Here is a 15,246-nt window from a genome sequence, read left to right on the forward strand (position 1 = left end):
GAGGTTTTACAATTAAGGATTATTCTTGTGTTTGGTTTGTATTGACATACACACGGAAGAAAAAGAAAGGGAAGAAGTTATGCATCTTCGGAACATTTTTTTATCAGGGACAAAGAAATATAACAGTTTTAGAAGTCTAAAATATGTAATTAAAGACTTTATATAACTTAAAAGGTTATTTTTAATGTCATAACCCTTCCAACTTAACCTAACCTAACTTATACTTATTTGAATACATTTTCTCCCCTTATTTTCATATTTTTAAATAGTTATTGGGGGCTTATGAGTTCTCGGCCGGTTACAATTAATTTGTTGTAATTATGTATTAGAATAGCGTTATATTTGCCTGTATTCCATTATCCGTGAGTTTAATGGTTATATTGAGTGCATCAGAGTTGTTATAATCCAATTATTATGCAATCAGGATTGGTATATGATAATTTTACTAAAATGTAAAACTGTTAGAATTCACTAGTGCCAACAGTTTATGACCGGGTTATCTTATTTGTTGGCTCAAAAACAATAATTTTAATCTACATAATTAGTAATGTTGTTTATCATATTGGGGATGTTTATCAATTTATCCCCATTGTCTCATTCCCCAAGATTCCTGGGTATACACCTCGCAAATACAAATATACTACTAATCCTTCACGCCCTTCTCCTGTGTTTCTGAGCATATATTCTTGAGATTACCTCCTATTCCATATCTACACATTACCCTATCTAAAATAGAAATGAACAAATGTGTAAAGTAAGTTTGTGTTAAACCAATCAGAGTATTCATGATGGAAATTTACAAAACTGCAAAGATTGTTTTTGCGGGTTTTTAAATAAAATGCAAATTTCGTTCTTCCTTGTCATTTAAATGAACATTGTAACCCGGAGTTTTGAAAAATAAAAAAATTATTTTTATTATAAAAACAACATTACTTGTTAGAATCTAAAATAATGTTTATTTTTGCTTTTTGTACGTCTTTGGTTTCTTGGCCTTAATATTTCCGGCTGTTTATACTATAATGGAAATTTAAATGAAAAATAGAACTTGTGCCCATATACTGGTGAATTATTTTGGTTGGTTTGTGTGGTCATCCGATTCATTTGAAACCTCCCAAGAAAGTAAAAGTTTGGATATCATAATTTGGGTTTTGTGCTTCACGAAATATAAATATAACATCTTTGCAATTTTTGCTTTTACTCTTTAAACTATTAATCATTGCAAATCCTCCCTAAAAATCGCAATGGTATTAATTGTACAAATGCCAAAACATTTTGAGATTGTTTATATTTTTTATAATCTATAATATATACAACGTAGATTGGTGTTTTTTAATTGTAAATGTATTACAACAAGTATAACAAAATCCATAAAATCATACTAACTTTAATCGGTTAGTTATAGAGTAGCTACACTTTGAAAAATTGAAAACTATAATTTACGGCTGAAAAAAGGTAATTGAAATATAGGTTTCTTTTGTTTTACTTTGTTCAGGGAGTATTCACATATTCTTTTATGCAAAATCACATCCTTGTGCATAAGTCATTGTTTAAACAAAGTTACACTTTTCCGTTTTAATCTGATTTTCTGGGTAAAAAAGGGCATATAATATTCAGAACAAAAAAGTGAAACTTGCCAAATCTACATTCTTTCAACAGAAACACAATTAAATAAAGTTAACTGCAAGATTTAAAGTTTTTGTTCTGTGAAAAATGATTGAATTTATGTAATGCCTTCTTCCTTTCACATCAGGGCTGTTGATCCTCAACAAAATGAGTATTAGAATAAAAAAAGAAAATTATTTATTATAGTTTAATAACTAACGGCTGCGCCTTTATAATCTAGGGACTCTGTATTAAAAGGAATAAGTAATAAGAATCATAAATATAGCCTAAATCCATCCCAAGGTTTATATTTGAAAATGAAATAGTCCAGTCTGACACCATCCCAGGAACTATGAGAAGCCTACCTAGCATTTATATTATTTCTCCATTCTAATTACATATACGTTTATTCTAGTCTTTGAGTTGCAACATTAAAAAAAATAACTTAACCGTAGGTAAAAATTTATAAAAAAAATAAAGTAAGAGAAATGAAAAAGTTGCAGATCCTAACCTCTGTCTGTCGGGAAGTTAGGCTGTAAAAGGCCATAATTGTGAATACACGAGTAATAAAAAAGGTCATGCCACCATTCTTTCAATTAAATTAAGACCAAACCTTTTTAATTTACATAATGAACAACTTATAAAGAGTAGTAAAAGCTATTCAAAAGTTTTACAATAACTAATAATAATTGCCTATCAGTGATTTACTGTATAGATACAGGAGAATCAAGATTGCATAGTCAGCAGGTTTAATTATATTATGATGAATAAAAGCACTATTTGGGTGATATGAATAATTTATTATCTACTAATTTCCATGAAAAAAAATTCATAAAAATTTTGCTATTAACATCTTTAAAAATACCTTTGTAATAAAATCGTCATTTCTGAGTTAAAATGTATTCCTTTTTAGCATGTAAGTTTTTAGCATTATTCTAAAGTTATTATAATCAAAGAAAAATTTATTTTTCAATGTTCATGGTTCACAAAACAATAGTTTAAAAAAAACTTATAGAAAAGTTAGAAACAGAAAGTTTTAGGATTATTCATTAAAACTGTGAGAATAGAAAAGTTCTAGTAAAAGTTTTATTGATTTTTTACCCTTTAAAAGGGAATGTCAAGACACACTAGATTAGATTCCTAGAACAATAATTTAGGACATATAGAAGCAAAACTTGCTGCGAATTAGGGAAAGTTATTTTTTTGCCAATGCATTATTTTTGACAAAGACCAAATTGTGTCAAAAAAGATCCATGAGACGTCATAAAATTGAAGGATTATCCATCTCTTTTTTAGAGGGTTTTCTTTCCCACTTCTCCTCTCATCTCCCTCTTTTTTATGACGTCAAATGGATCATTTTTGACACAATTTGGTCGTTGTCTTATTTTTTTCGTATTACTGAAGTCGAAATATCAATACTTGGATGATGCACCAAATTTTCATGTTTTCTGATAAAGTAATACTCGCAGCTAGCTAAAATAGTATTAAAAACTTTGAAATTTTAGATAATTAGAAGACATGACTTATCCTTTATATCCCTGGAATGAGATATACTTTTTTTTGACTTCTGGAAACGCTTACACAAAAATTGCAGTTCCGCAAAAAGTGCAGAAAAAAATACAGGGGTAAACACACAAACAACTTTTGAAATTTTAATAATATGATAATATTTTAAAATTTGGACTTTTTTTATTTAAAACTGGAAATAGTCAATAACCTGAAATGCATTGCTCTTTTAGTTTGTGTTGACTGTATGATACTATTAGAATTTGTAACATTTTGTTGTTGTCTAAAGCAAAAAAATCGTCGTATCAGTTAGACTGTTTGTTTTGGTATTTTTAGTACTTTTTCTATGCTATTAAAATCCATTTTCCATTAATGCACAGCAACTTGAGTCTACTAGAGTATCGTTTGAAAAAAGAACACCTTTGCCTAATAGTTATTGTTTTTTTTGTGATTAGAATCATTAAATAAAACTGTTCTAATAATACTATGCTAATAATGACAGTAGGATTAAGTTTGATTTTAATAAAATTGCAAATAACAAAGTTAAATCTTATTGTTTACATATTTCCTTATGCATGAAAGAAATGACTCCTATCTACTACTACACATAACGTATGTAGAATGCATTTCCATATTAAAAATTATGCTCAAAATTGTCAATTTTAATAAGAAAGAAAGTGCTTTTTTGAGTTATGGAACACTTTAACCTAATAAATTTGTATATTTATTTGAACTTTTAAAAAGTACATTAGCAAGGCATAAACAAATCATTAGATAAATTTGCATAAACTTTGAGGAATTTGCAGTCCAAGGAGATTATACTAAAGGGATTTTTGAAATTTAGCGAGAAAAACAAAAATGAAATAAGCCCATGTTCTACTAAAGACGTTAACATTGTATATTCTTGTAAGTATATAGGAATGCATTTGGCCAAAAACAGGTGTAACTCATTACATACAATACACACTTAGGACTTGGAGAAAAAAGGTCATGCGATCAAAGAGTTTGTTATCTTGCTGGTGGTGTAATTTTTAGTATCCAGGGCAGTCTCTGTTTTGTTAAGTAATGCCAGATTAAACCTACATATATTATTATAAATCTAATTAAAATGTAAATTTGAGCCAAAGCCGCTAAAATAATGAACTTCTTAAATATTTATCAAAAAGCCGACTTGGTTTTTAGATTTCAGTTTAGTCAGCCAATCTTTTTTTAACAAAAAAAACAGCCGGTCTCTGCTTTTTGTTGCACTTTTTGTATGTACGTCTTGCCGTACTGCACATTTGCAAGGCTTTTTGCTTCCGACGTTGTAGTTAAAATGTTAAAAGGACAATCTGAAAATATTATTAAACATGGGCAATTGTGTCAAAAAGTAGCGCAGTAGTAACCATTTTTTTTAATATGTTATAAGAGGAATATAGGGGAGTAACCACTAGTAAAAGATATATAAAAGTATTTACAGAGTGAAACTTTGGTTTACATGTCTTAATTTTGGAGTAGCGTCGTAGAGACTGTTAATTTGTTTATATATACATAGTTTTAGTGAATAAATGTAATACCGAATTATAACTTTATAAAATCTCTCACTTTTATTTAATATTATTTTAAGGTTAAAGAGTGTCCTCTTAAGTGGAAAAGAAAGATTGAATAAATATTACTGAGCTGCATATTACTTTTGTAATCAGATATCTAAATATTTCAAAACAGAATTTTAATTTCTTTCATAATAATTGAATTCATGAGTTTTAATGAAAGGAGATTTGTAAATAAAACTACACATATCATGGGGACCTAAAAACTAACTTATAATATTTTACTTTGTTGTCATTGGAATCATTATTCCAAAAATCAGGATAGGATAATAGGATAATAATATAATGATAAATTAAAAATTAGCATGTTTTAAATGAACGTACGGACTTTCTGTTAACTATTATTGAGTTGATACGGATCCTAAAAAGTACCTAACTGTTATAGGAGTCATCATGCAAATTCGAGAGAATAATTTTAACAAGTCTAATAAGCATCTTAAATGAAAACACCAATCGCCAAAAATAGCCTATTTGTTTAAATATCAAGATATTCGTTTTGGTGGTTAAGTCAAGTTTATATGCCATACAAATAAAATTGCAATAACATAGACAAATAGGAAAGTAGTTATCGGTCAAGAAGATAAGTTCAAATACTTTAAATTATTAATATTTATGACATACAAGAATAGAAACTTTCATAGATAGCAAAGTTTCACCTAATTTGAAGATTGATTAATATCATTACTTAAAAGAATAGTCACATTACGATAGTATGCAAGTCTAACATAATTTCTGCCTAACAGTTTTTTAAAAGTTGAAAATAAGGGGGGGGGGGTTTATTTTTTTATGATTAAGCCCTGCGTGGCTAACATGTACCTAATTTTACCTAACCTAACTAAGCCTTAGGTAAAACCAAAACACTCAACAGCTCCTCCCCCCAACCTTAAATCATTTTATTTTAAATAAATTATGGGGATTTTCTTTACTCGACTATGCAATTTGAGGAAAACGCCAAAGTTTTACATACTGACCAAAAATCAGTGTACATTGAGTAGCTTTTAGCTTTGTGTGAATTGTGAGAATATTATATTTACAAAATATCAGGAATAAATGAAAAGCTAATTAGTTTTAATATCTAGCGGCTTTGCTTCTTGAAACTAGGGGGGAGACAGTCAAACAGACCAAATCCACTTAAAGATCTAAATTTAAAATAATATAATAGTTGCATTTGTCAAGTAAGGAACGGAAAAAAATGAATAAAAAAACAAAAAATGGAAAATGTTTATTTTTAAACGATTACCATTCCTTTTCTCTCTGATGGCAAATCCATCAAAAATGTATGTCAAAATTAGACCGATGAGTATTCTTTTCCCCTTTGCTCTGTGAGGGCCAGTTTGTTGGTCAATATGTCAAAGTTGCACTACAACTACTGATAGTCATTCAACGCAAAGAAGTTATTGACAACTTTCCACGGATATTAAAATAAAAAATTAAAGATTAAATCCAGTTTTGTTAGACCCGAGGGCGAAAACGGTTTTAATTCAGCAGATATAAATTGGTTTTTAAGTCATACTGGATAATTGGATATCTGTCATCCATACATACATGTAACATGATGTCCGTCTGTGTGTCATTCATTCATTTCGTGTGCGTGTATAGAAATGGAACTGACAAACCGCTGAACCGATATGGTTCTCCTCTTTAATAAGGCTTCTTAAAGGTCCAGGGAACAAAAAATCCGTTTTAAAAAAATATTTCTTTAAAATAAAAATCAATATTCACTACCAATTCTTGTCACTAGTGAGAGAAATAATCATTCCCACATAAACGACCCCTTAAATAGTGGATGAAAATATTCATTTATTTCCCGGGTATGATCATATATATCCCGGGTATCATTTTTAGAAGATTTTTAATTTTTTTTGGAAGATTTTAGAATTTTTATAAATTACTAAAAGAAAGAAAAATGAAACCAGGGAAATAAATGAAAATTAAAAACCAAAATTAAACCACATTTTAGCTTAAATTTTTGTTTAAATGAGAATATTCATTCCTAAACAAAAAACTGGACAGGAATACCCCATATACACTTATAAAATTAAAGACTAACGAACGCGTTCTTACTTGTTGAAATATATTTTCATGTCCCAATAAGTTACAGATATTTCTGTGGAAAATTCTCAGGGGTATGCAACTCAAATTTTACCATTAAAAATCATTTGTTTGTTTCATTCTTAAAATAATTAATTCTTATTCAGCCAATTGGAGAATACCAAAGGTACAATCAAGACATCTCATTGGTTGAAACATTTTACAGATCTTGTTATATAAGGGCATAATTTTTCACTTCGTTCGCATTATGAGTCAGCTATAAATTGTCGCATTTTTTAGGATAAATATTTCTTGGATAAATTAAATTTCCTCTTTTGTATAAAAAGAAGCATAACTCAAAATATATAAGAAGTTAGTTATGAATAGTTGAGTTTCTTGGAAAAATGGGGTCAGATGGATCATCTAGGTATATTATTATATAGGTTATTAAGATTTATCATTTTAATAGGATATTTATTAAATTTTTTGAAACAGTATTTTAGTAGTTATTAGACCTTGTACTTTATTATATAGCGTACAATATCGTTCTACTAGGTGTATCTCATCATATTTGAGCACGAATTCTTAAGGTGCACATCCTTTTCCCCTGAAATATTCCCTTGCTCTCATCTTTTTTTACCCTTTTTTTTAAAGTCGGAAGGAAAGCAACTTCATATAATTACTTTGTCTGTCTAAAATTCATAGAAAAAAGGCAGGAATTAGACAATGGCCGATAGATTGATGTACATCCCCAATGATGATTGTATCAAACTTCTGTAGATTACAATTAGTGATTGAATCGTTTGATCCCTCAACACTAAACCAACCAATCAATATTAAATCAGAGTCCCCAAAGTTGTTAAGCTAACAAACAAGAAAACGTCATTTAAAAACATTGGGGACTAGTATAATAAACAGCCCAGTATCTCCTCCCTCTCTGAAATAAAGGGTTGTTATTGTAACATCTATTGTATGTCCGCCCATCTGTAAAATCATATCTAAAAGGCAGTATATTGATATAATAGTTATTTATCATATTTTCATAATATTGTGAATGCTAGAAAGGATATTAAAATTATTTCAACAATTTTGGTCATGTGATCAAAATTTGAATTTTCCTTCTACTATTGCCCCCTCTGGGGGCGAAGTAGGTGGAAATTTAAATTTTTGTCACTTGACCTTAATATTGGTGAAATAATTTTGAATGACCTTTCTTGTATAAGCAATATTAATAAAATATGATACTTGGTTTTGTCTCATTCTCTATCTTTTTCTTAAATTCAAAAAAGTCTATCAAAAAATTTACATCATCTAAGGGTGAACAATAAATATCTCTGTCTATTTTTCTCTATATTTCTTCCCCCTCCCCCCTCCCTCACTTTTCTGTCTATTTCCTTCTCTCTCTCCTCCTCTTTTGTACGTTCATTTATACAATAGAGATAACCTAGAGACAGCACAAGGGAATTTTGTTTACATTATGTATCAGCTATAAATTGTTGAATATCTTAGGTTAAAGCTTTCCTTGGGTGAAATATTTGAAGAAAATATTTCTTCCATCATATAATGTGAAGTGTATGACACAACATATAATAAGTTAGTTATAAATAATTTAATTTCTTATAATAAAGTTATCTTTCTAAAAATTATATCATAGCAAAATTTAGTTGCAAATAATGTTGCCTATAGGGCTGTATTTCATATACAACAAAAAGTGAACAAAGGTTTCTTTTTAAGAAAAAAATGGGGTCAGATTGACCATCTATGTCTAATGTTTATACCCACATCAAATATTAAATTATAACAATGTACAGTAGAGTGGATCAATTTTGGACATTGAATTTGTAATCAACATCTACAGTTTAAACGTCATATAAGAAACCTAAATATAAAAAATTGATTTTGTCCTTGAGGGGAAATAGGGGGAAGGTGTTTCCATGCATTAAAAATTTTAGAAGTTTATTCTGGAGGTGCAACTTTTTTTCTTTCAAAGTATTGCTTTATGCATCTTTTTGAATTTGTCTTGTTGATAAATATAAGAATATCAAATTGGTTTTAAAAAATATTCATCCAAGCATGAAAAATCTTAAATTAAATGTAAAATCTCTTGGTTTTTAAATTTATTTATGGATTTTTCTTGCTAGGATCAATAGTTTTAAAAACAGATTTTTTATTCTTATTCTACTCTTCAAGACAAAATTGGGAAGGTGCATAAAGCTATACTTTGAAAGAAAAATAATTGCCCCCCCCCCCCAAAAAAAAAAAAAAAAAAATTCTCCCCACAAGTGTCTTTCTAAAAGTTTACATGCATCAGCAAGCCTCCCCATTATTTAAAATATTTTCTTTTCATTTTTTGGTTTCTTATATGATGTTCAGACAGAAAGTGTATGTAGCACATTTAAAATTAGAAAATCATTGAAAATCAAGCCACTCTAATGTACAGCATTTATTTCTTCAATTCCACAGTACAAAATTATTCCTGTATTTAAATTTAACATATCATATAGGAAAAAATATTCTTGTATTTAAAATTAAAAATCATGTTGGAATTTTTTTTACACTTCTTAAATTTTTTAATAATGTACAGCAAATTATTTCCTTTTTATCTCATGTTTTGAAATTTATAAGATAGTTAGAATAAATTACAGAAATAATGAAAGATTTAAAGAAGAGAGCGTCAGGGGGGGGGTCGAGGGGGGTTTCCCCCCTCAGGAGAGGGGGGGTTGAGGGGGGTCTCCCCCCTCAGAAAAAGCTTGGGCTTAAATCTTCAACAAATAAAGAAAACAAAATTATTTTAAAAATTTCTTTTTTATGTTAAATATTATTATTTTTGTGACACTTGATTTTGAATGACAAAAAATGTTGAAAAAAATATTACCCACTGTATGAAATGTTAAATTAGAAATCAATAATGATGTTGGAAAATTTATTCTCATTTTATACTCTGAAAAAAGGAATTGACAAAAAATAATAATTTTTATTCCAAACTTTTAAAACAGCATGCCTATTTCTTATTGGTTGACACTCGAATCAAAATAAAATAATGAATATTATTTAAAGACCAGAAATAAATTTGAAATAAAAAATTTTCTTTCCCCTATATTTTTTATTCCAAAATGCCAAGAATTAATTTTGAAATAAAATAATTTTCTTTCCAATATTTTTATTCCTTTTTCTTATTGGACGTCATTTTGTGTCCAATGAGAGACTAGTGTTTAAATATTTTAAAGCTTATTACAGCATTTATTTTGAATATGATAAAAACAACATTCTCACATTAAATGTGATAAATGTTTTTTTGAACATTCCTATGGCTAACCCATTAACTTCTTGACTTCTATAAATATGCTTTCATTTCCTTATTTACAATTAGCGTCTACTAAAGGCCTCTAAGGACACTTTGGGTGTTGGTAGTAACCTCCCCCAAAATAGCAATAAACCTTCCCAGGACTTGAGAAGCTACACTGTAAAGAACCGTTCAACGGCCAGTGAGATATTTCGGTACACACACACACATACAAATCCTGTTACTTTCGTTTAATTTACCATTGATAAGTATGTAATCATGTACGTGTGTTTGCTGTTCTACTTGTGGACATTTAAGTCCTTGCTATTTCACTAGCTAGAAAAATACCAAGAACAGCTATTTTAAAGATTAATTTACACAATCATTACATGATTTAAATCTTAATATTAGTTTTTAACAATACATATCAAAATATTTTATAAAAATGCATTTTTTGCTTTCCTGTTTTTTTTAGAATTTAGAATTTAGATTCCTTGTAAATCTATTACATTTCCATTGTAACGTGTTTTTTCCCATCAAAGCCTAATTGTTCAAACTATTATATAAACTTAGGACATGGAAGAACATTCTAAAGAAAAAATTAATATGTTGAAAATATTATCTATAATACAAAGTAGATAAATGTCTGTCCGTCTGTCTGTCTGTCCGTCCGTCTGTCTGTCCGTCCGTCCCTTAAGATCTCGGTAACCACTGAACCGATCGGATTCTACTCTTGAGCGTATATACCTATTGGTCCTGTGGTAGTTTTAAGCTATTTTCTTGGGGGGTGGGACACCCCTAACCCCCCCCAAAACAAAAAAATCCCCCCCTTATTTTTTATTTTGCTCTGATACAGGCTTTCAGAGGCTGCCCTTTATTATTTTTTATTCCAGCATTTATTTTGAATGAAAGAATAGCAACATTATCTCACTAAAAACAATAAATATTAATTTTTTTTTATCACCTCTTGGGGCAAAGCCCCTAGAGGCTAGGGGCGAAGCCGCTAGTGTAGTTAAATAGTGCTTGATATGTAAGTGAAAGCTTTGCTATTTGCATTTAATTACTTGAGACATTTGTTGGCTATAAATTGTAGCGATATACAAATTGTTTTATAATCAATTCTCTAATTATTGTTTGACTTATAAAAATATGGATAACTTTAGTTAAATACTTCTCTGTTAATAATTTCAATTTATAAGAAGTGTAATTTTGTTTATCATGATTGGTATTGTATTTTGATTTATCGTCCATTCCGTAAGATTCCTGGTTAATTGTTTTAATTTTCAGTATACCTATCTCTGTTCTAAATTAAAATGCATAAAGGAACAAATTATCAAATTGAATTTAAAAAAGTAAGAGTCATGAGAAACTGCAGAGCTGCAATGGTTGTTTTTGATACGTCAATATATACAGCTACAGACGGACAGGGACAAGTGTATCGAAGGTATATCGAAGCTTTTCTATATTTAAAGTAAGTCCATCCATACATCCGAATGTCTGTAACGGATAGCTTAGAAAGTTGATTTAGGCATGTAAGAATTTTCCTGTTTCAAATTTAATATGATTTATGTAACAATTTGGTACAATTTACCTGGATATTGCACCTGTCTTTCATGTACTCTAATAGACTGAAAATTCCAGCCGGCTAATAAAGCGATACCCCTCTTTTAATCACTTTACCCCATCTCCTCCCCTCTTACCGGAGAAACGAACTGATCAATAAATGAGTTCTATATAAACAACCTAAATTGACGATAGAGTTTCCCCTGTAAATATATACAAGTAATAATAAATCTATTATTTTGTACAAAAGGAGTATTTCCACCCTCCTACAACCCCCTTCCGAACGTCACTATAGTTCCTTTACATGAAATATAGAATCTTACTATTTATTCCAGTACATTCATGTCAAAAAGTAAAGAATACATCATGAAAATCTCATACAAAAATGACAACAATAAAAATAGCAACGGGGATAACATTTTTGTTGCATGTAACTTTTTGTATGTAGGTATACTAACAGTTTTTAACGTATCATGTAAAAAAAAAACATTTGGGGCTTTTTTCTTCAAATAGTTTATTACAATAATCATGTAAGGGATATTTAATGTTAAGAAAATTATTTTTAAACTGGAGTGACATAATTTTCAGCACATACCATTATCAACAATAATATGGACAAAGCGCTATGAATTTAAGGATCCGTAATTCAGGGATAGGACAATAGATGAATCACTCTCTCCTTCCTTCTAATTCTAATGTATTAAATTTTTTTCAAGTTTTTTTCAAAATAGTTCAAAGAATAATAAAACCGTCAATACCCTCATTTCCTTGTTGTATAAGTAGATTATTAATGAAGAAAGAAAAAAAGCTATCTTTTTCTGTTTTTTTTCTCCTTTGAAAGATATGTGATAATAAAGGATCCAATGTTGTACCTAAGTTATTAAAGTTAAGAAATATTTACTTACTAAGATGAACAAAACAAAGAAATTCTTAATGAGCAAACATCAATCAAACTTTTAATGCAGTATATTAGTTGTTGTATGTCCTCGTACTTTTAAGATTTGAGTACAATCTTGGTCTACTGAGTTGCTGGCATCCAGCGAGTGACAGTGTACTGTTAAACTGCCATAACTCTGTATTTCCCACAGTAAATAAGAATAATGCCCATGGGAAACCAACCAGTAAAAAAAAGCATTTAAAGGTACACTCTTATGATTTGAACTATCATAGTTTTATGATAGAGAACCAAAACGAGATGTAACGCCCACTATAGGATTACATAACATCTAACAGACAATTATTCCTTTGACTGTGGGACCTTTGCTGATGTCATGACATTTTATATTTAGCTTCTTATCCCCCTTTTAAAGTTTTTTTACTTTTTTTCTGTTTAATGCCTTACTTTTCTATATCCATCAAAATATTGTGCACTACTAATGAACCTAAAGTTCGTGTTAGTTTGTAAAATTACAATTTAACCTGAAAATTGTATTAACCGAGTTTCCCTTTAAAAAGCCTTCGTTCGTGATCTACAAATTAATGACCAAAATTACACACAACAACAAACAATTCGGATAAAAAAGCCTTTTTTTCCTTCCCAGATTTTTTTGTTGTAAAAAACAAACAGCGATGAGTGTAATGATTTATATATCATGGTAAAGTGTATGATTAATGTTATCTGATTGATTTATCTTTTTAGAAAATCTAAAATAAATGACAAATGTTGATATAATTAATGAATAAAAATAAAAAAAACAATAGTAAGCCAGAGAGGGAGGGGACTTTGGGCTGTTTATTATACTAGTCCCCAAAGTTCTAAAATAACGATTTATTATTCATTGGTTTAAAACCTTTGGGGAATTTGTATTGAATTGTGATTGGTTGGTTCATTAAGCTGCTTTAACTTCAAAATGTAATTTGCATTGCTTATGTCAGAGATAGAAAACTAAAGCTGCACTCTGAAACTGTCCGTCTGTAAATTTAGGGACTTATAATCTTATTTTTATCATATGGTTCGCTAATTATGGACGTTGTTAATGTCTTCCTTGTTAAAACTAAACTTATTTTTTTATACAATCTCTAAATTATATAAATCTACTTTAAGTTTGAATATATCAAAAAGTTTGAATTGAAAACTCATTTTCCTTTAAATTTGTCATAATGATAATATTTCTTTGATCTCTTATCATTTATGTTTCAATGTTCCCTTATAAATTCAAAGATATTTTCTAAATGTGTATGAATATGATTCATGTCAAATTTTGGATGACAAGATTTATTTTACCTAAAGGTTTGTGCAATAATTGTATAAGTATAGATGTAAGACAACAACATGGCCCAAGTGGTGGAGGGCCTTTATTGTCCGCTTGTAAATTGCTTTCTTTTTTATATATGGACTTGGCGGTTTTTTTTATTTCCAACGCTATTAGCTGATTTCAAATACTCAATGCAGAGTCGACACAAGGTATCCACCCTGTGGGTAGAGTTACATTATTTGGAAACTTATTAACATTATTTTATATTCCTAAACAAACCTGTCTTTGATAAAGTAATTCGAATATGTTTGTATAAATTTTTGAAAAAAAATTTTCCGGTCAAAAATTACCTAAGCACTATTCTAAGTTGTAAAAGTACAAATAAGGTTTGGGCAAAAAAGCTGATTCTTATAGTTAAAATCTAATCAAAACTAATAAACAAACATTTAGACTTTTAAAATTAACATAAATTAGGCTAGAAAAAGCCCTAATTAGATTGATTAAAATACTAGATATACTAACAAGCTAGGGCTTTCAGAGGCTTTTTATTAGCGCAGCTACTTTATAACTAGGGTATGCCCGTTCTTATGCCATTTCGGTTTATTGAGCTACATCTTTTTTACTAAACTAAAATGTCAAATTTAATACATTAATGGTAATAATATTTTAAAAAATTTTATAGTGTATAGATTATGAGGAGTCTTTCAAAGTCCTAACCATGTTAAAATTAATCAGTGTTAATGGGAAATTAGTGGCACCCTTGCCAATATAAATCCACAATGATAATATCTAGTTTAAGTCAATGGATAATGATATATTATTATTTGGATCTTTTCTCTGATTAATTAAGTGAATCTTTCAGTAGGCTAAAATAAGACTCCCTTCTTTTACTGCATCCCCTCCAATTGAATGAATTAGCTGACCAATAAACGAGGTCCATGGTAATTTAGGCTTAATTTAGCTAAATTGATGCTGGCATAATATTCCCGTATATTCTACATCCATTTTTAAGTCTAAGGAATTTACACACATATGTACCTTTCTATATAGCAACTAATTGGGGGAATACAAAATTATAATTATGGCTAATTTATAAATTATTTCCTAATGTTTTGTCAGTTATAATTATGAGCTAACTATTCTTTTATTTACAGATAAGATTTTCCATACCGTCCAAAAAAGGCATATTTTTAATAGTATTATAATATTTTTTATGTTAGTTGTTCGCCTCTAGCCTTCAGGGGGCTTCAACCCAAGAGTTGGCCAAAACCTTTCCTAAAACCCAGCCGTTTTTGAAATCTTAACGCTCATGAATATATAGATAAGTATATCTAATATAGTTATAGTTAAAGAGTAGGTGCACTACTAATTATTGGAAAGTAGTATACTTCTAAAAATATCCTAATCTTACAAAAAATGACCATTGATAGAAAATATAAAATAATTAAGAGGTCCTCTCAAATACAGATTTACATGG

Source organism: Acartia tonsa, chromosome 1 (genome assembly GCF_053477335.1).
Source record: "Acartia tonsa isolate MP-2025a chromosome 1, ASM5347733v1, whole genome shotgun sequence".
Taxonomy (NCBI): domain Eukaryota; kingdom Metazoa; phylum Arthropoda; class Copepoda; order Calanoida; family Acartiidae; genus Acartia; species Acartia tonsa.